We start from the raw sequence: 25,052 nt of genomic DNA, 5'->3' as shown, positions 1-25,052 counted from the left end.
CACATAGTCACAATTGAAAAGTATGGGAATTTTTTTTTAATAATGCCATCTTCCGAGGAAGAGGCTAAACCTAAGAATGCACATGAATTAGTATATCATTCCTAACCACTGGGTTTCCTTCCCTGACATTAGTAAAGGAAATATAGATACATTTTATATATACAAAGTTTCATGGACTATATATCTTTAGAAGTCTAAATACATACATCTACATAAAATTATGGCATCTTTGTGGTGAAAGAAAGTCAGAGATCATTTGGTATAACCTAGACTGGATGAAAATCCCCTCTCCATTATCCCATACAAGTTTTTGTTTGGCTATTTCCAGTGACAGGAATCTTAATTTCTCAAGGCATCCATTTAGGGGAGACTCTTCTGGGAGTTTTGTCTTTATATCAAATCAGAATCTATATATCTATTTCTTCTTCCTATTATCCCTGGATTTGACCTCCAAAAATTGTTTGTCAAGCAAAATAAATACAGGTCCTCTTCTTGAAAATCAAATACTTTTCAATATAGCTATTGTTCTTCTCCAGAGGTAATGCTGCTGATCTTCCAATCCATGTGTCCAGGTAACTCTCTTTCTGGTGTCCAGAACCTACATATACACATATAGGTGTGTACATATGTGTATATGTATTTATTCATATATGAGTATGTGAGTATATTGATATGATATAGCCATAATATAACACAGGGCATTATATCCACACATTCTTTTCCAGCTATGTATGATTCTTTATGACCCTGTGGACCATACTTTGCCAATTCTGTTCGTGCAGTTTTCTTAGCAAAGCTACTAGAATGGTTTGACAATTCCTTTTCCATTACTATATCCACATACTCAGATATATTATATATAATTATATTTATGGGGACAAAGAGAAGGAAGAGAAGAAAAATTGGGAGAAAAGTGGGGAAGCAAAGGCAGAGGCATGATAGTGTTGAGAAAAGAGCAATGAATTTGGAATCTATAAAGCTATCTTTGAATTCCAGCTCTGCTTCCTTCTCCTTGTGTAACCTTGGGTATTGTACACAATTTGGGTCTCAATTTCCTCATTTGTCAAATAAGGGATTTAGAGGTCAGGACTCTAGGGTCCTTTACAGACCTATGTTTTCATATGTGTGACTATCTATAGAAGTACGCATGTATGCTAAGAATTGTTTGAACAATTTAAAAATATATTTGAACAATATAAAAAAAGCTTTACCTGCCCCCAAATATCCTTTATCAGCTGGTCAGTGATCAAAAAGCATTTATTAAGCTCTTACTGCCTGCCAGACACTTTGCTAAGTGCTGGGAAGACAAATGTATGCAGAAATAAAGATAGTCAATGTCCTTAAGCAACTTAGGAAGGGATGAGACCACATGCTGAAGGAAGCAGAAAATGGGTTCGGAGAGATGAGAGAGTAAAAATGGGAATGGGAGAGAAAATGCAGGAGCCTGGAGAGGGATGAATACATGACTGGCTTGGGCACTTTACTTAAAAAAAGGACTTCTGGGGGTAATCAGCCAATTGAGGAAGATGCTCCAAAGGGAGAGTGTACTTCCAGTACAACAAGTCCAGGAATGGAATGAATTTTCAGGGTGAGAAAGCTTCTATAGCATGGTAGGGTATTCAGAGAGTCATGAGTAGAGTCTAGAGAGGAATGAGAGCATAGCAGTGCTCTCCAGGCTTATTTATCTTCATATCACTTCCGTTCTTCTCCCCTTTGAGTTATAGTATTAATTCCAAAAGGTTCCTGTTAATATATTGTTATCTATATAGATATAGCATACATGAAGAAAAATGCATTTTTAATCCTAAATGAATTCACTGCTTTAAAAAAAATCTTATCAAGTCTCCATTATTTAATCAGTGCAATTCTTTGGAATCAGACAACTAAAAACTTTTGGAATAATCAATGTTAGCTTTTAAAGGTACAGTAAAGATGCAGCTAGGTGGCCCAGTGGATTAACAGCCAGGCCTAGAGATGGGAAGTCCTGGTTCAAATCTGACCTTGGACATTTCCTAGCTGTGTGACCCTAGGCAAGTCACTTGCCTGGCTCTTACCACTCTTCTGCCTTAGAACCAATAGACACTATTGATTCTTAGATGAAAGATAAGGGTTAAAAAAATAAAGCCAGAGTTAGCTGTCATAGTGGTATATAGAATTTATTTATGTTTTTTCTCCTTTCAAATAAAACTTTTCTTATTATGCCTATATAAATAGAAAGCAGCATTAAGAAGTTAATTGTCTACCTTTTAGGTAGGCAAAAAGTACTGAGACAAGAAAATTCTACAAATTTAGCTCAATTATATGTGTGCATATATATATATACCTTCATGTATATATGGACATATATATACATATGTGTGTATATTTCTATCTCTCTAGTGATGTGTATATATTTCTATCTCTATATATATGTGTGTGTATAGATATGGATATATATGTATATATATATATGTAGATTGAATTTGTGACCTTTCCCTTAAAATTGATTTTCCTCTGCACATTTGGTCCTGTTCTTATATACCAGGTAATATCCTTCTATAGAATGTCGGGCTCCATTTATTCTGGACTCTTCACAGTCTTCACTATTACTGGCTTGCTACAGCTTAAAATAGGTTTTAAAAATTATGGGTCAACAACAAAAGTAAAAGGACACACAAAGACTGAACTGCAAACAGAATGACAATGGGGCAGGAATGGGAAACAAATCCAAGCAAATGTTTTTGTTTTGTTTTGTTTCCTAGATTAGGGGTGGAGAGAACATATACGGCTCTGTGACCAGTGTGCTCTTCTTTAAATCTAGTCTTACTGGGTTTGGCTTTTCAGTGAAATATAAATGTGGTTTACCCTATTTTGTTGAGACAGAATCACAACCCAATGCATAACCCTGTAATACAGGGGAATACCTTCCCACCACTGCCAGTCTGGTAACCAGGCAGAGTTGGCAACTAGCAAGTTTTGTTAGGGCACGAACAACCTCAGCAGTTCCCAAATATCTTTCTTAATAGCCTGCCAGAGTGTGTAACTCCAGTCTATTTGGACTAAAATTTCCTTCATAGAGTTAGAACATTAACCCCAAAGTCCTTGTGAAAATGTTTATGAGTACCTGAGAGTAAATGAAGGCCATTAGGACCATTAACACAGCTACATGATTTTTTGATAGGCATTTGGACTAATGGATAGAGGGCAAACTTTGAAGTCAAAAAAAGTGAGGCTTAGCCCAGCGTCTGGCACATACTGGCTATATGATCAGAGAATTAATTGTCACTTAAACTCAGTGTCTCGAGCTATTCATGGTGCAGAGAAGGCACGTTGGAATTGGGAATTGGAGGGCTTGGATTTAAAACCCAGCTCCCCAACGAATTAGTTGGGTGACCTTAGGGAAATCTGTCCGAAACTTAATTTTCTTATTAATTAAGAATGGTTGGATGAGAGATGATCTCTGGGCCCATTTTATCTCTTGATCTATGAACTTAGGAAGAATGTATTACAGGAGAGTTAGGGATTTACATTAGAGAAAGGTGTTTCTACAGTAAGAGAACGCATATAGATGAAATCAGAAATCTGGACTACTCTTTCACACACACTTTCCCTGACTTCCACCCCAAACTCTTCTGGTTAAGTACAGAAAGGAACTAACTAGCTCTCAGAAAATTACAGGTAGAACAGGTTAAGTTTAATTTGGAGAAGTGGGTAAAATTCAAAGGATTTATAAAATTTATTGAAATACCAAAAAGACTGTGGCATAAAGGATAGGGAACTGGCCTTGAAGCCAGGAAGCCCGAAATGCAACCATTCTTCTGATATATATTGGCTTTGTGACCATGGACAAGCAATTAACCTCTTATTGTTCTAGGCAACTCTAAGATTATACTTCAGAAAAGATGCTAGCCAACTTTGGTATAAAGAGTTCCCTCAACAGGGAGTTACCTACATTAATAAAATCACAGGTACAACCCTATCCCTGTTAAAATGCCAATAACCACCCCTACCCATCCCCGCCAACACACAAAAAGCCACACTAAAAATCTTTGCAGGGAAAGTTTAAAACTACAGCTGTCAAGCTGTCAACTAAAATAAAATTCAACATGGTTCAGCAAATAAATGTTGAAAGACTGACTTAATTCATTATATTATTCATAATCAGTAAGAAAAACATATAAATTGCTATCCCAGGACTCAGTCTAAGATTATAACAATTCTCAAGCAGGTTTTTTTTCTTCTGATTTTCACAACAGCTTTATTTATTTATAAATTAGAGAATGTGAAATATCTCTAGCAGTTCAAATTGCAGGTCTCAAATTAGAAATTTGAAATTCAGTCATTTGTCTGCTGCCTCATTTTATCCATATGGAAAAAAAAATCTAAAGCTATTTCCATCAATTCTCAGAGGGATGGTAAAAGATTTAAATGAGCTTTGTAATCTTTTGTGGGATTTTCTAGAAGCTGTTTGCAATATATCAAAGTATTTAAACTATGCTCCCTGTTGCATAAATTCAAAATACTTGTCAGTACCCCATGAATGTTTTACTAAGGTCATTTGAAGGGAATACTCCTCTCTCAACACCCCTGTTGCATTGCAATACAGAGATGAACCTTTGGTCATATCAGCTCTTGGCCTCTCTTTTTATTTTAATTAGGAATATCCCTTTAGAAAACATGCCCTGGTCCAGAAAAAAGGAAATCTCTACTCCTATTGTCAATTATGCCATGTGCAGGATAGGCTCATGATACTTTATATTCCTCAATACAGGATTCTGTCAGATAGTCAACAAGCATCAACAGTATTCACTCCTGGTTATGTTCTAGGGATACTGTGCTAAGCTTTGGAGATATGGAGAAAAGCAACAACAACCCTGCCTTCAAGAAGCTAATATTCTAATAGGGCAAACACCACATAAATAACTAAGTTTAAAAGATACACAGTAGATTGATGGTGACTGGAGAGGAGAAGGTGCAGGCAACTAAGAGGACTAGAAAAGGTCTCCTGCAAAAGGCAGGATTTGAATTGAATTTTGAAGAAAGCCAAAGAAACCAAGACAGGGGCAGAAGGCAAAGCAGAGAATCAAGAGAGATGTGTTCAAATCCTCCCTCCAACACTCATTAGTTGAGTGTGTGTGTGTATATAAATACACACACACATATATATGTAATTTTAAAACTTGAAATGACAACATAAATATCAACTATTCTAGATTCCAATTCTCTTCTCTAAAGGGAAAAAGTGTTCCTTTCCTTTATTAAAATCTCACTCAAATACTTTATCATAGCAATGTGTGTGTGAAGATTAAAATTAACTCTCCCCTGATTGTGAATATTAAAATTGTAACCCCTGCCTATTTTTAGAAGACCCTACTTAAAGTTGAGTGGAAAGATCTGCCCATTTTTTAGATCTAATCACCAAAAGTGTAACATCCCACTTAATCATTAAGTGGGAGGTCTGTGACCCACGTGTGCAATAGTGGGTGACGAATCAGAATCGACTGACTGGCTTGTGGGCAGTCCTAAGCAAAGTTTTAGACTATGATTTGTCCACATAAAAAGTGGAGGAAGACATCGAAAGTGATGCAAAAGAAACATCTTTAAAAAGAGTGGTCACTTCCTGTGGGAGAGACTTCTTCATTCTTTGGAGTGGAGGCTGAAGGAGAAATCTGCTGGCTGGACCTGAGACTCTGTTCCTGATGAGACTGTTGGACTGACACATGGTGAGTGAAATAGCTGACTCCTTTCTTGGATATTTTCTGAAGAAACTAGCCTCAGGAGAGACTAGCTTCTTGAGAGAGTTTTTCCCCAGGTCCTTGGCTTTGTCGAGGCCAGCTAAGAACCAACTCTCCCTGCCTGGGTTGGGCTAGGGACCAGAAGTAAATTACTTAATGCTTAGGCTAGAGATCTTACCCTATCCTCTGATTTCCCTTACTTCACTCTTTCTACATTTTGTAAATAAATCGTAACCCCTTTTCCCCCCTTACACTAGATTCCCAAAGGGTCTGACAGGAGAACATGATCACTATCAGGACGAGTTGGAGAGGTATTGAATTGGGGTCCAGTAAAGGAGTCTCTGCCTCCTTTCCAAGCTAAGCTAAGTAAAAGGTTCACTGAAACAGATTCACCCCCTCAAGAGCTTGACCACCAGGTGCTGATTTATTTTAATCACACTAACTCATAGAGTCTATCATCTATCTAATAAGATCATAAGACTTTTAGCTTGAAGAGACTTGAGAAATCACTTAGCCGAACTGCTAGGCAGTTAAGTGGTGCAATGGATAGAGCTTTGGCTCTAGAGTCAGAAAACATAAATTCAAATCAGACCTCATTAACTAGCCCTGTGACCCCGAGGGTCACTCTACCTCTGTTTGCCCCATTTCCTAAACTATAAAATGGGGAAGGTTGGGTGAAGGTAAAGTGAAGTAATACTTGTAAAGTGCAGTTCCTGGAATGCAGTAGGTGCTATATAGGATACTTCCTTTCCCTTCTGAGAAAAATGAAGCCTCAAAAGGAAATTGACCTGGGCAAGTAGGTAGCTCGATGAATAGAGGACCTGCCTAGAGATAGGGGGGCCTGGGTTCAAATTTGACTTCAGATATTTTCTAGGTGTGTTACCTTAGGCAAGTCACTTAAGCTCAACTGCCTAGCTCTTATCTTTCTTCTGCCTTGGAACTGATTCTTAATATTGAGTCTAAGACAGAAAGTAAAGGTTAAAAAAAAGCTAGCTGACCTGCTCAAGGCCCTAAAGGCACTTAAGTAGCAGAGCAACATTTTAATTTAGGTGCTCTTATTCTAAGATTGTAATTTATAATCATGGAAGGCAGAAAAATGAAATTACAGATCTTTGACATATTGAACTATATAAATTAATGCCTTTCCCAATGTTGGCATAAGACAGTTAAAAGGTTTTGGGGTCAGAAAATCCAAATTCAAATCCTGCCTCATGCATTCTGTGTTCCTATTTCACTTATTCATTGTGTTTCCTCAACTATGAAACCAAGAGGATGGACTAACCTGCTAAGTTTCTATCTATCTCTAAATCTTTGATCTTATGATTTTTATTATAGATGTATGCCTAGGGAACAGAGGTAAAGCAATAATGGGTACTACCAAAAAAACCAACCATAAAAACCAAATAAAGTTCAAAAGGTAAGAAACCATGCAAACAACACTATAGAAAATGTTAGTTACTGATTTCCCAAACTCTGGATGTCCTGGAGTGTGACACCTGCTTCCCAACTCTCCTGAAAGGAAATTCTACCTTTCCAGTTTCCCATAAATGAAAATCTCATTCACTTAGTAGCAAAAATTTACATCTGACACCCCATACCAGCACCAACCTGCTCCCACTGATAGCCCAACATTAAGAATTATTTCCTACTTTTCAGCTTCCCAACCCAACACCACCTGCTTATGTTATCTCAATCCACTGGGACCATCACAATTAAAAGGGTGTTTTTGTTTGTAGTCCTCAACTGAATCCCATATTCACTATAAGGAAGTAAGGAGTGAGATCTCCCTGGAGAAAGTCTGAGAAAAAAAACGCAGCAGGAATGAAGCGTGAGTTCCTAATGCCTCTCCTTGGCAACACAGGCTCCCCCTCCCTCTCTCTGTACTTGTGAAATATTGGCACATAAACTGCATTGATACTCATGAGAAAAAATTACAGTCATAGAGGTTATCTCCCCAAGAAGCTACTCTCTTTCTTTATTAATATGCTTCAGATTGTTGCAACACTACAAAGCCAAAAATAAGTTTTCTTTGATCAATAAATTGTAGGCTGGGAAAGAAAATACTAATTTTCTATTTCTTTGGGACCCACTGCTAATATATAGCACAGCTTTCCAAAAGTGTTCTCAGAAACCTGATATAGAATTATCTGAAATTACACTAGAGTGTCTCTCCTGGATCACTCTGTTCTCTGTCACTTTACAAGGATGTCTCCGAAATTTGGCTGGTTTTGTTTCTTTGGGGGGTAGAATTCTCTTTCTGTGTGTGTGCATGCGTGCGTGCCTGTGTGTGTGTGTGTGTGTGTGTGTGTGTGTGTGTGTGTGTATGTGTGTGTGTGTAATTTTCTACTGCAGTTTATAACTGGTGTGCAGTTGTCAGGAAAAAAAGCATAATACATTTCTAAGTTAGATTGTCAGAGAAAAACTGTTGAACCGTCACTTCTGTCAATTCTGTACTTCAAAACATGCCCTTTAACCTCTAAGAGTAACTTCATTTTTAATCCAGTATAGAGAAAGATCCTTCACTAAAGCTTTCTTCTAATACATGGAGGTGACCCTATATTCGCCAAGGTTATGAAAGCTCAACAAGAGCTCCAACAGGTCCTACACCAAGCTGGAAAGGTTTCAAGTACAAGTCTGGAAAGAAAATGCTGCTCTGTTTTCAGAGGAATAACCCAGCTAAGTGGGTTGACTTTCAACAGAAGGGTGACCCTTAGGTGATGGATCTTTTTTAGCCTCTGCAATTGCCTATCTATTATCTACTATCTAATCTAAGGCACAGAGGTGTTTAGACAAATTTCCTTTTGGGGGGTTGCACCTACCTTGATGCTTTTCACCTATTCCTTTCTAGGCAGTTAAGTGGCAAAATGGATAGAGAGCTGGGTGTGAGGTGTAAAGATTAAAATTTAGGGGAGATGGGGAGACTGAGGCAAGGTAGAAATTAGTTTCTCTCTGCAAGGAGTATTTTATTTTTTAGAGGTTTATTAAAGGTTAAAGATTAAAGAATATACAAGTAAGAAACATGTGCCTAGGCCAGAGGCCTAGACAAAATAACCTCACATCACCCAAGAGACCGCCTGCTCCAAAACGGAAGTCCAAAAAGAGCCAAGAGACCTCAAAAGCCTTTGAATCAGCTTAAATACCTTCTCGATCTCATCCCAGGTGAGATTACAAGGCATTCTGGGGAAGTGGAGCAAAGGCTCGTGGGGATTGTAGTCCTGTATTCGAGTCTATTTTTTACATAGTTTAAATTCAGCCTCAGATACTTGCTAGATGTGTGATTCAAGGCAAGTAATTTTATCGCTGTCTGCCTCAGTTTCCTCAACTGAAAAAATGAGTTCATAATAGGACCTAACTCCCAGGGATTTGGGGAGGATCAAATTCAAATGAGACTATTTCTAAAGCACTGAATGCAATATCTAGATAAATTAGCTGTTAAATAAATACTTGTTTCCTTCCTTCTGGAGGCACTCTACATGACACTTTCTGTAGGAAAAGATGCACAAGATCCCTAGTAAGCTGCAAATAGGAATTTGTGAATAATTCAATTCAAGAAACATTTATTAAGTACCTACCCTGTCAAAGCACTGTGCTAGATGTAAAGCAAGACAAAATAATCCAATCCAACTTCTAACTAGATAAGAGAAAACAAATTACAATAGCAGGGGGAAATACAGCAGTAGAAAAAATAAGACAAGAGTCAGCTTCTATTCTGATTATTTTTAATGATCCTGGACCTTTTTGTCAATCTAGTAAAGCCTGGGAACCCTGTCTGAGAATAACATATTTAAAAGCATAAAATAAAACACACACCATTAAAATTAAAAACAATTATAGTTAATTAATAGTCAATTAAAGAATGACTGGACAAATTGTAGTATATGAATGTGATAGAATACTATTTTGCTATGAGAAAAGACAAGGGAGAAGGTTTCAGAAAACTTGGGAAGATTTATATGAATTGATGCCACATGAAGCAAGAAGAACCAGGCAAACATTGTATATAGTAACAATAATACTATAATGCTGATACAACTGTGAGAGACTTAGGTTTGCCCATTGAGACAACGAACCAAGACAATCCCAAAAGACTCATGATGAAAAAAATGCTATCTACCTTCCAAGAGAAAACTGATGAATTCTGAATGCAGACTGAATAATACTTTTTTTAAAACTTTATTTTTCTTCTCTTTTTTTCCAACATGGCTAAAATGAAAATATGCTTTGCACATTTTCACATGTATAATTGATATCATATTACTTGCCTTCTCAATGAGTAGAGGGGAGAAATTTTAGAAGTCAATATTTTAAAAATTGAATTTAAAAACTCAAATAAATCTATGGATCTCAGATAAGAATCCCTGTTCCATCTATATATTACTGCTAATGAGCTGTGTGAGCTTTGCTTATCATGATCTTCAATTTTCTCACCTGAGAAATGAGGGGATGAAATAGATGATCTCTATGTTCCCCTTCTAGCTCAAGTATTCTAGGGCTCTGCATACTTGACAACACTCTGCACATGACAGTGATACTACCTCTCTGTTTCAGACACCTTATGGAGTATCAAGGAAAGAGATGTAATCTGACATGAAAAGTCCTGAGTTCAGATCCTAATTTGGCCAAATCACTATCACTAGGAGCTTCCTTCTAGCTTTTTCCTTGTGTGGCCAAAACAATAATACCCTCACTGTCAACTTCACAGGTTTGTTACAAGGACAACACTTTAAAAGCCATAAAGTTCAATGAAAATATAATCTTAGATTTTGGGAGTATGATTAAAATGTTTAAGCCACTTCTTTTCCTTTTCAAAGAAGACACAATCAAGTCATCTCCTTCTTAGCATCATAGAGGCATCTAGGTAATGTAGTAGGTAGAGCATAGGACTAAAGTCAGAAAGATCTGAATTCAAATCCTGCCTCAGATACTTCCTAGCTGTGTGAACCTAAGCAAGTCACCTTCACCACATGTAAAAAATGAGGATAATGATAGCACCTACCTCCTAAAGTTGTTGGGAGAATCAAATTGAGATATTTGTAAAGTGCTTAGCTTAATGCCTGCTATATAACAAGAGCTTAATAAAAGCTTGTTAACTCACATAGTGATTGATGATTAATCTCAACTATATCTATCTCATGTTCTCCTGTTTTTTTTATGCCTAACACCATGTTGGCAAACCTATGGCATGTATGCTGGGTGTGGGCTACTCCCTTTCCCTTCTCCACTGCAGCTGAGGACTGTGTAATTGGAAATCTTGTGCCTTTAAACTACAATTCCCAGGAATCCACTGACTTCCCGTCATTATATGATGACATAGAAGATAAATTGGGGGGAGTTCCTTCTCTAGGCCTCTTTCCTTCCTGGGTCAGGACATTGGTGGAGTGAGCTGTTTGAGCAGGTAACTTAGCAATGGGCATGTGGTTTTATTTTGTTACCTTTTTATTTTGTTACTTCTACATGTTATTAATAAATCTCATAAAATGTATTTGAAGTTATTGTATATTAATTTTAATTTTTATAGGACATTTCTCTCCTCACTTGCTCCTCTGCCCAGCAGCTCAATGGGAGCTCTTCCTTACCTCTTTTTCTGGGGTAAGAGGATGGCTCACATGTGGTGTTAGGGTGCAGTTTGGGCATTCAGTCTCTAAAAGGTTTGCCATCACTGCCTTAGCATATAGTTGAATTTGACACAGATGTAATATAACAAATTGAATACTTATTCATTGCTTACTACATGCAAGGTATTCTGCCAGGTGCTAAAAACAAAAAAATAAAAATGAAAATACATTGCCTGCCCTTAAAGAGCTTGGAAGACTTAACATGCAAAAATATAGATATATAGGAGATAAATCTGAGTAGGGCTAGAACACTAAGCTGGGCAAGTTGGAGGAAGGTTTGTGGAATGGTTAAGAAATGGTTTCTATTGGAAATGGTCTCTGTTCTGGGTACAGAACAAAGCTGGAAGTTGTAAAAGACCTAATTTTCTAAGAGGTTGAGGTGTATGTGTTCTGAGACAGAATGGATGTCAGAAGAGTCTGGGTGAAGGCAGTGAGACAGAATGTTGAGTGCAAGGGGCAATACATAAGCCTGTTTGGCTAGAAAGTAGAGTTCAGGAAAGGGAGTAGCAGGAGATAAGTCTGGAAATGGAGAGTATAGTCAGATTGTAAAGGACTTTCAATGCCAGATGAAGGAATTTTGTATTTTATCCTACCAGCTACCAGAGAAGTATAGAAGTTTTTTGAGGAAGAAAGTGACCTGGTCAGGTCTATGCTAAGAAAAGAAAGGAAAAGAAAAGAAAAAAGAAAGAAATCTGGCCTACTAGGTGGAGAATGGAAGGAAGAAAGGAAGATACTAGAAACAAGAAGAATAATTTAGGAGGTTATTGCAAATGTCCTGGTGAAAGATGATGAGGGCCAAAAACTAGGGTGACAACTAAGTATAAAAAAGAGGATGATGATGATTTTAAAAATCTTAGGAAATCTTCAAGTGATGTGATATCCAGCACAACTCCTATGTTTGAATTTGCATTTGCTTTAAAATTCATGTCTGGGTTCAAGTTGGTGTTATAACACCTTATATTGTCATAGGCTATATAATGAATTATGGAGATTGCCTTGTTTCCACCCACACATGGGGTAGTTGACATCAACCAGAACATTCAAACACGTTTGTCAATAGCCCAGAAACTGCCAAGTAATTGCATATGTAAGAGACTCTTAGGTATACATTTCTATGAATGTGTTTTCTTGCATAATTACCCCATTATAGCACAGTAAAGTCTTACTAATTCAGACTAATTGGGAGAAAGGCCTGTCTAGTCTAATGAAAAGTCTGAAACAGAAAATATTTTAAAGTAACTGTATTTTACATTTGTATAGCTCTTTAAGCCTTGCAAAATAACTTAACATATATTATCTCATTAGATCCTCCCCTGGCAAGGTCAATATCAATATCCCCAGATGATAAAGCAATGAAGAAAAGAAGACTCCGGGAGGATGCTTAGTACAAGAAGGGAGCAGGAGTTAAAAGTCTGCAGTTTTAACTTCCAACTCAGTCACTTATTAACTTTGTGACCTTGAACACGTCACTTAGGTTTCTTCATCTGTAAAATGAGAGGGTTAGATTAGATCAGTGATTTCCACACAGTGAGTGGGCAGAGGCCCTGGAGTTATTACTGAAAGGGCCCTCTGAATCCCAATATGCAGCAAACACTGTCATTTTTTAAATCTTTATTTAGCTCTAATGAAATGTATCGGACAACTAAGTAAAACAATTAAAGCCAATATGCCTTCTGTAGCCTGAATAAATGTCTTAAATATAGATGGGTTAATATTTTTTTAAATTTATGGACATCCTTCTATAATTAATAAAATAAAAATTCAATTTAAGTGTCCTTGTTTTGTTAGTACTTTTATTGTCATCTTGTATTAATTATCTTAATCATCAGCTACTAATAATAGCAAAACTACTATCATGCTGGGGCCCAGAAAACCTTTTGAACATTAAAAACATATCCCCGTCATCCTAGAAAATGTCAGGAGGCATGGGGTTAAATGATCTTTAAGGTCCCTTGGAACTCTAACGTTAAGTGATTCTTAGTTTAGTTTTTATTAAGGTCAAGTATTTACACCTGGAACATAGTAGAAGCTCTGCTTTGATGAATAGATAAGAATATTTTCAATTAGCATATCAAAGCACCTTGCTGGCTTCTGTTTACATTGTTTATATGTAAACACATACTTCTAAAGTGTCTGAAAAGTTTGTTCTCCAGGAGATAAGATCCTCTTTTCAATTTTGTTCACATTATTTATTTGATAACAAAACTATTTTTCATATGAGGGGTCAACTGCAGCTGGGTCTCTCCTAAAATCATCACAAATTCCATTTTTAAAAGTCCAAATTCAAAGAATCATAAATTTAAAGGTAAAAAGGGCCTCAAAAGTCAAGTCCAACACCCTTCTTTTACACATTTGTAAACTGAGTCAAAGAAAAGCTAAGGTTGACTTGATCATTGTTATGAATATAGTGAGATCAAACACTGAATACACCAAACCAAAAATTCTTTCAATAAAGACTGTGATAATTTTTAGTTGATCAATTAACTTTGCCTTCAAAAAGTCTGGCTTCTAAAAGCTCTGAATTCAGTCATGGAGTATAGTGAGGGACAAACATTTTGACTGTTTTAGGAGGTTATAGGGATTATAAGTGACTATAGCTCCTGGGGGTTCCTACATTAGAGAACAGGTTTTTTTTTTTAATCATTTCAGTTTCTTCAGGTTTTTTTTTTTCCTTTAGTAGAGCTGGAACTTGTTCATTCTCATAGTGCTCATCTTTTTTTTAGAAAAAATCATTTTATAGGCTCTGATTGTACTCTTGGGTTCAGCCTCTTAAATTAGACTATCATAAGTCAGCCTGAGTAGCCATACCCCTTTATAGCCTTTTTGCTGTGATCTCTCCTTTACTGTGCAAATTCAACTTTGGTTACCTCTACATTCTTTTTTAGCTGAAGTTCCTTATTTTTAAGCTTATGATCTTGGATCACAGCTTCAAGGTCTTCATGGATCTTAGCAAAGATGACTTTGTTATTTGCAAATTTGAGTTGACTCATGTACTCTCACTTGGCACTAATGCCCTTTCTTCTCATTCAAAGTTTCAGAATATCTTCTCTAGGCAAATGGTGGAGGGACTTGGGAAGTCTGTGTTCGCTTCTCCAGTGCCACATTTCCGCTTGATCTTTTCACTCTCCCTGTCAAATTCAAATGTCATTGTACTATTCATGTGCATATGTTGGAGGATTCTTATATACAGTTCTCCTACTTCTTCCTAAATTGCTTTAATTCCTACAAAGTCAAAGGCCTTTTCAGTCCTTGAAAATTATCTATAGAATCCATTAACATGGCTTGCCCAGTCATAATATAGAACTTGTCTAGAATACAGTTGAGGCTTCATAAAAGAGAGGCAGTAAAGGAGGGGAAAAAGAAAAAAATGAATGGAAAAAGTAGAGAAGTAAATGAACAAAAATTAGAAGAAATTTACCAATCACATTTTCCCCAAGAGAAGTATAACTTGCGGGAGGATTTCAAATATTTAGCAGATTATTCATATTTTGTTGAGTCCACCTATTTTTTAAAAAACATTTATTTGAATGAATATGTCTGCTTCCACTATTCTTATCAATATTTTTAAATGCCTTTATTCTATATATATAATGTGAAACTGTCAGTATAGCACATGTGTTCTAAATCACTACATTAAATATTAAAGAAACCATTTTGATTTCCCCAAGGAAAGAAAATCCTACTCTAACATTATTATTTAATGGTGAAAATAAACAAGCTAAAATGATTGCTACTTTTTTTTCACCAAATGAATAGATTTAAGAGAGACTTCCATCTACCCTCTTTTATAGACTCAGAAGGTTATAGCTGAAATGGACCTTAGAAATTGTTTAGATAAAACCTCTCATTTTATAGATGAGAAACCTGTAGCCCAAAAAGGCATATTAACCACATGAAAGGATAATATATTAAGCCTTCTTTCAATCCCAGAAGTGAACAGAACAAATAACAAATCTGAGGAATCTCTCCATCACTCCTCTAAGAAGGTGGGTACTAGAAAAAATACATATACTGTATTAGAAGGTCAGATAATGATATTCTAGTCTCTGCTTCACCACTGGCTAGGTCATATCTCTTTCTTGCCTAAGTCTTCTCCTAGCTAAAGTGAGGGGGCTGGATTATAAGACATCTAAGATTTCTTTCATCTACAAAGTTCTATGAATATATGGAACATCTCTCTAGATTTTTTCCTGGAGAACAATGTTCACAGATACTGTTCACTGTTGTTTCCTGTGACCATTCCTCCTCCCAAGCACAATGTTACCCAACCTCCTTAAAGTTTAAACACCTTACACAGTGGGTTTGTCATCAATCTCTCTCTCTCTCTCTCTCTCTCTCTCTCTCTCTCTCTCTCTCTCTCTCTCTCTCTCTCTCTCTCTCCCTCTCTCTCTCTCTCCCTCCCCCAGGATAGAAGAATCATGGCAATTCAAAGTATACACATCTTTTTGTCCCTAAGAATTTATATCCTCCCTATGATTTATTAGGATCTGTTAATTTGACGATATGTTTGGAAATATGCCATTACCAGGATGTAATTACTATTTGGCTCAATTCAAACTTAACTCCACACCCCTGCCCTAATTTATACATTCTTACTGTGAATTTCCCATTTTACCCTTAGGGAAGCTCCCTGGAAATTCAGAAAAGCAGTATGATGCCAGATTGTATGGATTGGAGCCTTTTCAATTCGTGAGCTTCAATTGGCAATATTAAAGAATTAATTATAATGGAAATGCAAAGAAACAGAATTGTCAGTGACTCCCATCTGTGAACAGTCTTTTCTTAGGCCTCATCCAATTTTCTGGTCCAAATTTTACAGTCTCCTATTGCCTCTTTAGTTCTCATGATGGTAGATATAGACTAATATGAAATATTAGCCCTACACAGCTTGATACTGGCTATCATTAGATTTCAACTTGCTCTAAACACAATTATTACATTTTTAAAAGGTAACTAGATTTCTAGAATCCAAAAATGCAAATGGATAGTTTCTGCAAGCCCTTAACTTGTGCCTCAACTTCTTTGAGATACTACTATATGCTATAAAGTAATAAAATACTGTATCCTATAAATAAAGGACTATGATTCAATAGGAAACAGCGAAAGATCTATTCGCCCTTTATGGTGTTAAAGCAGCTATTAATCTAGGTGGTAAGAACCTATTCATATTTACCAGGGTGAAGTCAGTGAAGAGAAAGACTTGGTATTCATGCACTGCCAGACAAAATTGTTTGCTATTTACCTGAATGATTTTTAGGTGCTTTGGCTCATCTCTCATGTTTAAAAACAATGATGAAGTTGTTGCCAAGAGAACAGCTCCTGTGTGTCATATATGGATTAGCCTACTCCTTGCCAAGCAAGTTCACTGTCAATCATGTTAATGTCTCAGCCTAACATACATTTTGCTATATATGATTTTGGTGTCAATTCATAACATGGCAATGAAAAGAATTTAAAAAAGCCAACAAGAGAAATATTGTTCAAGTTCAAGTTAAACATTTGGTAAAGTAAATAAATCAATAAATCAAATGTGGAAATAAAGGAACCCACTGTGTACATTACTTATTTGCATAATATAACAGACTCAATTAAATGAGTAATAAATACAATATGGCAGAGTGGCTAATTCGATAATTCTCTTCTAATAGAGTTAAGCCATCTCATAAGAGCACCATACCTAGGCTACTGTAATCAATGAGCTATAGCTAATCAACACTGATATAGCAAAATGTCAGTGCTTCATGATTTTAATGGGGAGGGGATAGAGTTGGGGTTTTTTAAGCGTCCCAAACTCTAAGCGCTGGTTGGAGCATAGCTAAAGCAAACATTTTGGGTAAAACAACTGAAATGGGCTCTTTTTTTATGTCTTTACATGGATGTCATTACAATTTCTTTAATATTGCCTCTCAATATTGACATGGGCACTGTACCCCAGAAGCCCAGGTGAACTATTGTCAAGGGAACTCCCTTGTTGTTTTCCTGACTCTGAAACTAAAAACACCCAGTGATCCCACCTAGGGTCCTGAGATGACTATCTTCCTGTGATCCTCCTCTAGATGGTCAGCGATCCTCCTCTAGATGGTCAGAAAGATGCACCCTCAGACCACACCTCGATCCTATCGGACATCTGTTTGTCCCCAAAAACTAAGGAATCTTTATGTCCCCAGGCAGACCCCAGTATGATCACCCCACCTCATGCCTGAGTGACTAACTGTTGTGAAGAATGTATAAAGTCCCCAGAACTGATGTCGTCTGGGGGACAGCCTCTCCATCCATGCTGTCCCCATGGGGGAACAGCCTTTCCTTTCATGCTGTCCTCCCAGGGAACTGCTCCCCATCTTGCTCTTCTACCTTGCTATCCTCCTGGCCACTCTCAACATTACTTTCCAAATTAAAAAATCTCTTTTTGTTTTTAAGCTAAGTTTTGGAGTCATTGCATGCTTGCAAAAGGCATCCTTCCCGAACCCAAAAGGGTATCCTTCCATGCCCATAACAAATACGATGTGCACAATGTAAGGACTACAAGAGCTAAGCAGCTGCTGTTTATAATGCTTCCTCTAATCTGGTTTCTGTTTTCAGCAATCCTATTCTTTGTAGAGTATATATCTTGTGCTCTGAGACTCTCATTCGAGCCTGTTTTCTGGCATTTCCTTTTGCAGTCCACAATTTACCTGTTATTCCAGGTTATTCTCCAGCTATTCATTTGCCTTCAGTTTCATCTAATTCAGTAGGAATTCAGCCTCTTAATCTGAGGAGTCAAGTATAGACCATATCAAAATCCATCACGTGATAAACATCCATAATTAAGATCCCTTTGTTTGCAAACTCTTTTCAAGGACTTGCTTAAGATCAAATTGTAGCATTCTTTTTAGGCCTGCAGAAAAGGATATACATTATCCTCACATTCCCTGCTCCCTATCCCACAATGCAAAAAAAAAACAAAAAACAATCCATCTTCCTATCCCTCCACATGCCCATATCACTAAATTTAGACTGTTGTGAATACAGTTACTTACAGAATAATTTTAACAATTATAAACAATGTAAGAAATTAGTTTTTAATTCTTGAAATATTAAACAGAATAACAAAAAGGGAAGAAATCTTCTACTGGTATCTCAAGAACTGCAAAAAATAGAGGATTGACTGTCAGTATCACTACAGGAGCTAAATTCAGGCTCTGATCAAATTAAATGAATTAACAAAAAATTTTAAATTTTCATCATTTTAAATATCTAAGAAAGTAAATATCAATAGACATAATTCACATCACTCTGTTGGCCTTCAATAATTTTTAACAATGTGAAGGAATCCTAAGAACAAAAAATTCTAAGAACCGTTGAGTTATAGATGTATTGCCTATCTAAATCAGGTACTAAATGATTTAATCATAAATTCCAGATTTAAAAAAAAAAGAAAAGAAAAAGTACCATGAGTTTGGTACAAACATTTAGTGCCATAAGAATTCAGAGGAAGAGAGGTCTCTATATTTCACTATAATTTGCTGTTTTTAGAGTCCTATGCATTTGAATTTATGCCACTTATAAAGAGCACTCTGAGGAGTCCAGAGATTTCACTAGATTTCCAGAGAGGCCCAGGAGACCAAAAAGGCTAAGGACTTCATGGCTAGATGATCACTTGGTCCTTTCCAGCTCATAAATCTTCTAATCCTAAGAGGCTGCATTTCAGCTGGGCCTTGAAGGATCAAACAAAGGCATTATTACCCTACCTTGAGACTTAATTTAATATGGTTACAATTCGGCGTACTTTTCTGTTTATTTGTCCTTATGACCATTAATAATGTGTTGTATTGGGTGTGGAGTAAAAGGAATAGTCCTGCTCAGATTCTTACTTCCTTTATGACTTAATAAGAATCGCTTAACCATTCTGAATCTCAGTTTCCCCAAATGTGAAATGAAGGGGTTTCAACCTTCTGAGATTCTTTCAGCCTTAAATTCTATGATCCTATGTCTAATCATCAAATGCCACAGCTTATATGGTCCTTTTGTTTTTATTGTTTTTGCTGCTATCATAGACCTGTGATTTCTTGAGTGTAGGGATGATCAGGTGAATCCTCGCCCCCCCTCAAACTGCTAACTGAATAGTCTTAGAGAGCTGCCTGGGGCACTGGGAGATGAGCCTTGCTTCCTAGGTCACTGACATAGCCAGAATTTGCCAGAGGCAGGACTTGTTCTCAAGTTTTCCTACTCCATGTTGTTTCCCCAACATGTCAATGGTCAGATGTATGGTTAATGAGGGTGAAGCAATTTAAAATACCAGATTTTCTGAAAATATTTATTTGAATCAAAACTCTTCTTCATTAATGAAGAATCCATTTTTCCCTAGCTTCATTTTATCAGCCAAGAGCCATTCAATTATAATTAGCTTTTAGGGGTCTAGTCCTCTTTCCTTTTAAAAAAGACTTTTTAAGTGTTCTACTTGCCCATAAGGTCTCATGGTATTAAATGGATAGTGTCTTCCCACTTTCTCTTATATAGTTAAGAAAAAAAAATACCATAAAGTTTTGCAATTAGTTAGAAAGTCAAAAACTCAGCAAGAAGTCCCGCTTTTTTTTTCTCTGAATTATCTGTTAATGAAGGTTTCAACGTTAATTGCCTTTTCATTAAAAATTCTTTAAAAGCCTTCTTTCACATTCCTTACAAAATCAAATTAGCCACTAAGCTTTGGAACAATCTCAGTAATACTGTTGTGGACTCCCCTGTTCATTATTGGGATTGGTGAGATTAAGGAACATGTGCCTTTCAGATACTCCGGAAGACCTGCTTTAAATTCTTTTAGTTATTATGGGGCTCCTTTTATTCAAACCTGTTCGGGAAATAAGGTAGTGCACATTTAGGCAAAATCCCAGCACAATGAATGCCATTAAAATAAGCGTACTGTACACCAGAGTGATTTCCATGTCCCCTCAGATGGCCTATAAAAACAGTGCTTTGTTGATCTGGTTACAATGACTGCTATACAACAAATAATCCCACAAACAGGTGCTTTCTCTTGCCCCAGTCCATGTAACATTTACTCTCAGAACGGTAAGAACTTGATTGTGGGCTTTTTCTACAGAACCTAGGGAGCTGGGGGCTTAGCTCTTTTAAGTCCTTTTGTTTTGTCATCAAATAGTAATTACCCTTCAACTCACCTCCATCTTCCCCACTTCAAACATCCCAAACAAAATCCACCTAAATTCCCAAACAAAACAGCCACCTACCCCCAAAAGACCCAATCTAAAAGGAGAAAGGGTAATTTAGGATACCTCCTGGCTCCAAACACTTCCTTTCACTTGCTAATTTACCAGGGAGAAGGCTGGTCCCATAGACTAGAGCTTCTAATCATGTATTCAGAGATATTAAATTCCACTCCAACAAAGTATTATGTATGTCACCAAAGGCTAATCATGAAAGAGATTTAACTAATGCATCACCACGCTTGCTAAATATGCAAAGAAATATTGTCTCAGTGATTTTTAGGTGTCAGCCTCCTATTGCCAGTGATGTAGTATGCTGCTTGAGGGCAGATACACTGTCTTCTCTCTTGCTGAGCCCATGATACTTCCCCATTACCCTAATGAATCAAAATGAAAATTGCACAAAGTGAATTTTGTCATCTGCCAGACACTTTGAGATTATTATAAATGTGGCCCTTTTGTTTATGGGAAGGCATCGATACTGAGAATAAACATTAACTTTTGTGATTTATTGCATTTCCTGCTCCCCACAAATGCTACAAATATATTAAATTGTTCTGAAGGGGTTTATTACGAATCAATCAACATTTATAAGCCAGTTTGAGATTTGCTAGTTCTTTTTAAGTCATGTCCCAAGGACTCTTGTTCTTGTCTTCATTATATGAATGAATGAAAACAATACTATGTGCCAGATATCATGCTCTATGATACAAATACAAAACTACTGCTCCTGCCCCCGAAGAGTTAATATTCTAACAGTGTGAGGCAATTCAACCTGGTGAGTGATGGTTTGGGTGGTATGGACAAAGTTAATGCCGGGATGGGAAAGAAAAAGAATGGTAGGACCACTGAGTGATCTGAGCTCTCCAAGAAGTGTAAGTGAATATTTGATTATTGTTCCCAAATAGAGGAGAGGAGGAGAGGGAGATAAAGAAGAGGGTACAAGAGTCACAAATGTTATAGAATGAGGGGTAAAGGAGATGGATTTCCTTAGGTGATTGTGCTTCAAATACAATCTTCTGGCACGGTGGGAGGTTGAAGTCTGATGAAATGCTGAAGTATGGCCTGAAGATGATTGCACAGTACTTAGGGATCTGGGGAGTCTGAACGAGGCTAGTTATGGTCAGTGCTCAACAATTAAAAGGTAGAGGGGCGGGCGGGGGCTGTGTGAGCAGAGCAAAGAGGACAGATGTGAGAAGTACAGCAGAGTTCACTGAAAGACAAGTTGTTTAGACTATGGGAAGGTGAGGGGTTGAGGATAGCCCTGTGAATCTGGGTGACTGGGAGGAGAGCAGTGTCCTGCACAGAAACACGAATGTCCCCATTTCCAGACAACAGTGCTTTACACAAAATGCTCATTAAATTGTCTTTGTTGCTCGATTTTAGCCACATATCCGTGATTTCATCAATGTGGGGAACTTGTCTATAACTTAAGGAGTTGCCAAATTAGGGCCCCAAGGATAAAAAAGGACTTGCCCTGGAGTCAGAGGATCTGTTTTCAGAACCACTTTTGAGGCTTAGCCTCTGTGTGAATTTAGCTTCCTTGAGCCTCAATTTCTTCAATGGTCAAATGAGGGAAGTGGACTAGCTGCTCTCTAAAGCACCTTCCAGACCAATCAATGATGTTATGATTTTCCCAACGTCACAAAACGATTGTATGTCAGAAGCAAATGATGAAGTCTTCCTACCTTCCAAAGCTGGCCCTCTATTCACTATGGCACAGCTGGCTTTTTCCATCCAATTCTGGATAGGAAGGGTAGAACACTGAAGAATATGCAGGGGCAAAGGTTGCATAGACTATTCCACAGTCTGTGCCTGAGCTGTCTAAGCAACTTCCTGACAAATTTGTACCTAAATTTTCACTTATTAGACGTGAAATCTTGGGCAAGTCACTTCATTTTTATGGGCTTCGCCTTTATAAGTGGGCTTGAGAATGGGAAAGGACCTGAGAAATGCTATAGTTCAGTTCCTTCATTTTACAGATGAAGAAACTGAGTGAAAGGAAAGAACCAGTTCCTCCCATTGCAAATCTAGTTTTCATCTGTAATATTCAAGAGTCTGGATCATATATCTCTCAAGACCTCTTCGTCTATATGAAATTATTTTTTAAAGTGACTAAAAACTCATCAGAACTTGAATTTGGTATAAGACTTTAGGTTGTTAATTGGCAGGTCTAAAATAATGGTAAAATGAACATGCTATCAGCGCACATTTAAATGGTTAAATTCTTACGCAATTAAAAATTAATGCTTAAGAGACTTAAGTCTAAGGCTCGCCTCACTTTCTAAGCAAATAAGAAATTTTAAAAGAATCTTATTGGCATTTTATTAGATCTCTCAGTGATGTGCATGAAGTGGAAACCTAGTAACATACATAAAATATATCTTCCTAAGGCAAATAAATGGATTAGTGGATGGAGCTCAGGGCCTGGAATCAGGAAGACCTGAGTTCAAATTGGACCTCAAACACTCATTAGCTGTGTGATCCTGGGCAAGACATTTAATTTCTGTCTTAATCCACTGGAAAAGCAAATGGCAAACCACTCAAAAATCCTTATCAAAGAAATCCCATAGACAACTTGGTCCACAGGGTCATAGATACTTAGCCTCAAATGAACAACAAAAATTCAATGGAAACTGGACCTTAGAAAGAATACCCGCAATACAGATGCACAGAGTCAAATTTTAAACTGCTAAAAATTTACCTCTACATATTGTTCCCCCATATAGGCTATAAAAATACTAACTTTTAGGAAACCTCTAAAACAGATTTTCCTTTTTCCAAATTAAATGCATTTTATCTATAGACTATGAAATACAGTATCTGACAGAACGCATTTCCTCTATAGGTTTTGATAGACAGCAAATCTAAAATAATTCAAAGAACAAAATGCACTTTGTGGAAGTAGCTTATTTCATTCTAGGGACTAAATGCATTTGCAGAAAGGATTACATTTTGTTTGGCAATTTATTTTATTGACAAAACATATTTCATCACATATTCCATCACATTCAGCAGACAAATGCATGTTGTCAAATACCCTATTTCCTTCTTTTGATGAAAAGCACCTATTTTTTAGATTTCATATTTCTTTTTTAAAATAGTAGAGCTCCATGGATAAACTCCATTTATTATAATTTAGTAAGAGGTGTCTAAATTTGGAATACATCCAATATATATGGCTTCTTTTGTATGAAATGTAAATTAACCTAGCAGGAAAATATTAACACTCATCTCTACCTTCCACACCCAATAAAGGTTTTATCTACACACAAATCATTATAATGGAATACATTTGTCTAAGCATTTAACTCAAGTGAAAGAATATCTCCCCAGAGTAGAAAGACCTATGTTCAAAAATGTGTTCCAACGCTGACTAGTTATGTGACCACAGATAAGGTAATTAACCTCTTGGTTGCTTAGTTTCTTCTTATATAAAATGGGGATAATACCTATCCTATACATTTCACCTTGTGGGGAAAAGTGTTTATAAATCATAAAGTACTTTGTAAATCTAAGCTATTTTTGTTATGAGAGAAATATTACTCTGGGTTCATGTGGTAGGTAACTGCTTTCAAAAATGTATTTACCACAATAGGGACATCATAGAGGTAAAAACCTAGGTTTTACTATTGTGCTTCAGTATAGTTTCAGGTGTAAGAAAAAAACGTTTTTGCAAGCAAAATTATGTCGGAGTAACAGGGAAACAATTCTTTTACATACTGCAATCTTGTACATTCCTTTTAGGTCATAAAAATTAAAAAGAAAATAGATTCATAATTTTATACTTCCTTCAATGTCAAAAAAAGTTGAAAAAATTTAGTCACAATCTCATACAAAGAGAAGGAACTTCATCAAATAAAGTCAATGTATAAATTAAGTCAGGCTATAGATTAAACTACATTTAGAGGCTGTTTTCACAAATGGGCAGACTGAGAGGTGTCAGGGAAATCTTTTCTTCAATGGTTATCTGGTTAACAAATAACGAAGTCATTTTGACTCTCCTTTGGCTTCTATTTGAGGAAAGTCAGTCTTCCTTCATTTCATGAGTCAGACTTTGGAACAGCAAGGTTCATATTAATAGAAGAGGAAAAACTTTTAGCTAACTAAAATTTGCAGGAGAAATAAGTGATCTTGAGTCCCAAATAATATGAAAAAATAAAAGGAAACCCCAAATCTCCCATAATGTAATTCTCTCACAAAATCATTAGCATTTGGAACATAATTATGCTTTACAAGATAAAGGATGCTTATTTGTCTACTTGCTTAAAGTAGGTAATTAAATTAATCATGTCTTTTACCTATTTATTATCAGTTCTAGGTTAAAAAATAAGGGTCTAAGAGTCTGAGAAAGGGTCTAATTTTCATCCAGATGACCTAGGTTCAAGTATGGGCGCCTCCATGTAGAAGCTATGTGACACTGAGCATTATAAAAATAATTATAATATAATAATATTATTTTAAAACTGGCAAAAATATTTTATGTATCTTATCTCATTTGATCTTTACAAACTTGTGAAGTAAGT

At 36.6% G+C, this 25,052-nt stretch overlaps 1 protein-coding gene and 1 long non-coding RNA gene across 7 annotated transcripts in view; one reads left to right on the top strand and one right to left on the bottom strand.

Annotated features, from left to right (window-relative positions):
* The window catches only part of TENM2 (teneurin transmembrane protein 2), a 1,380,893-nt gene that overhangs the window by 1,217,943 nt on the left and 137,898 nt on the right, over positions 1-25,052 (bottom strand). The window lies entirely within an intron of this gene.
* Positions 8,917-13,099, top strand: LOC130456388 (uncharacterized). Its single transcript, XR_008915160.1, has 2 exons — positions 8,917-11,109; positions 12,635-13,099. It is a non-coding gene; the product is annotated as an uncharacterized LOC130456388 (long non-coding RNA).

The sequence above is a fragment of the Monodelphis domestica genome, chromosome 1, assembly GCF_027887165.1.
Source record: "Monodelphis domestica isolate mMonDom1 chromosome 1, mMonDom1.pri, whole genome shotgun sequence".
NCBI classification, from domain to species: domain Eukaryota; kingdom Metazoa; phylum Chordata; class Mammalia; order Didelphimorphia; family Didelphidae; genus Monodelphis; species Monodelphis domestica.
The sequence above is the reverse complement of the archived record's forward strand: the minus strand, read 5'-3'. Positions and strand labels throughout refer to the sequence as shown.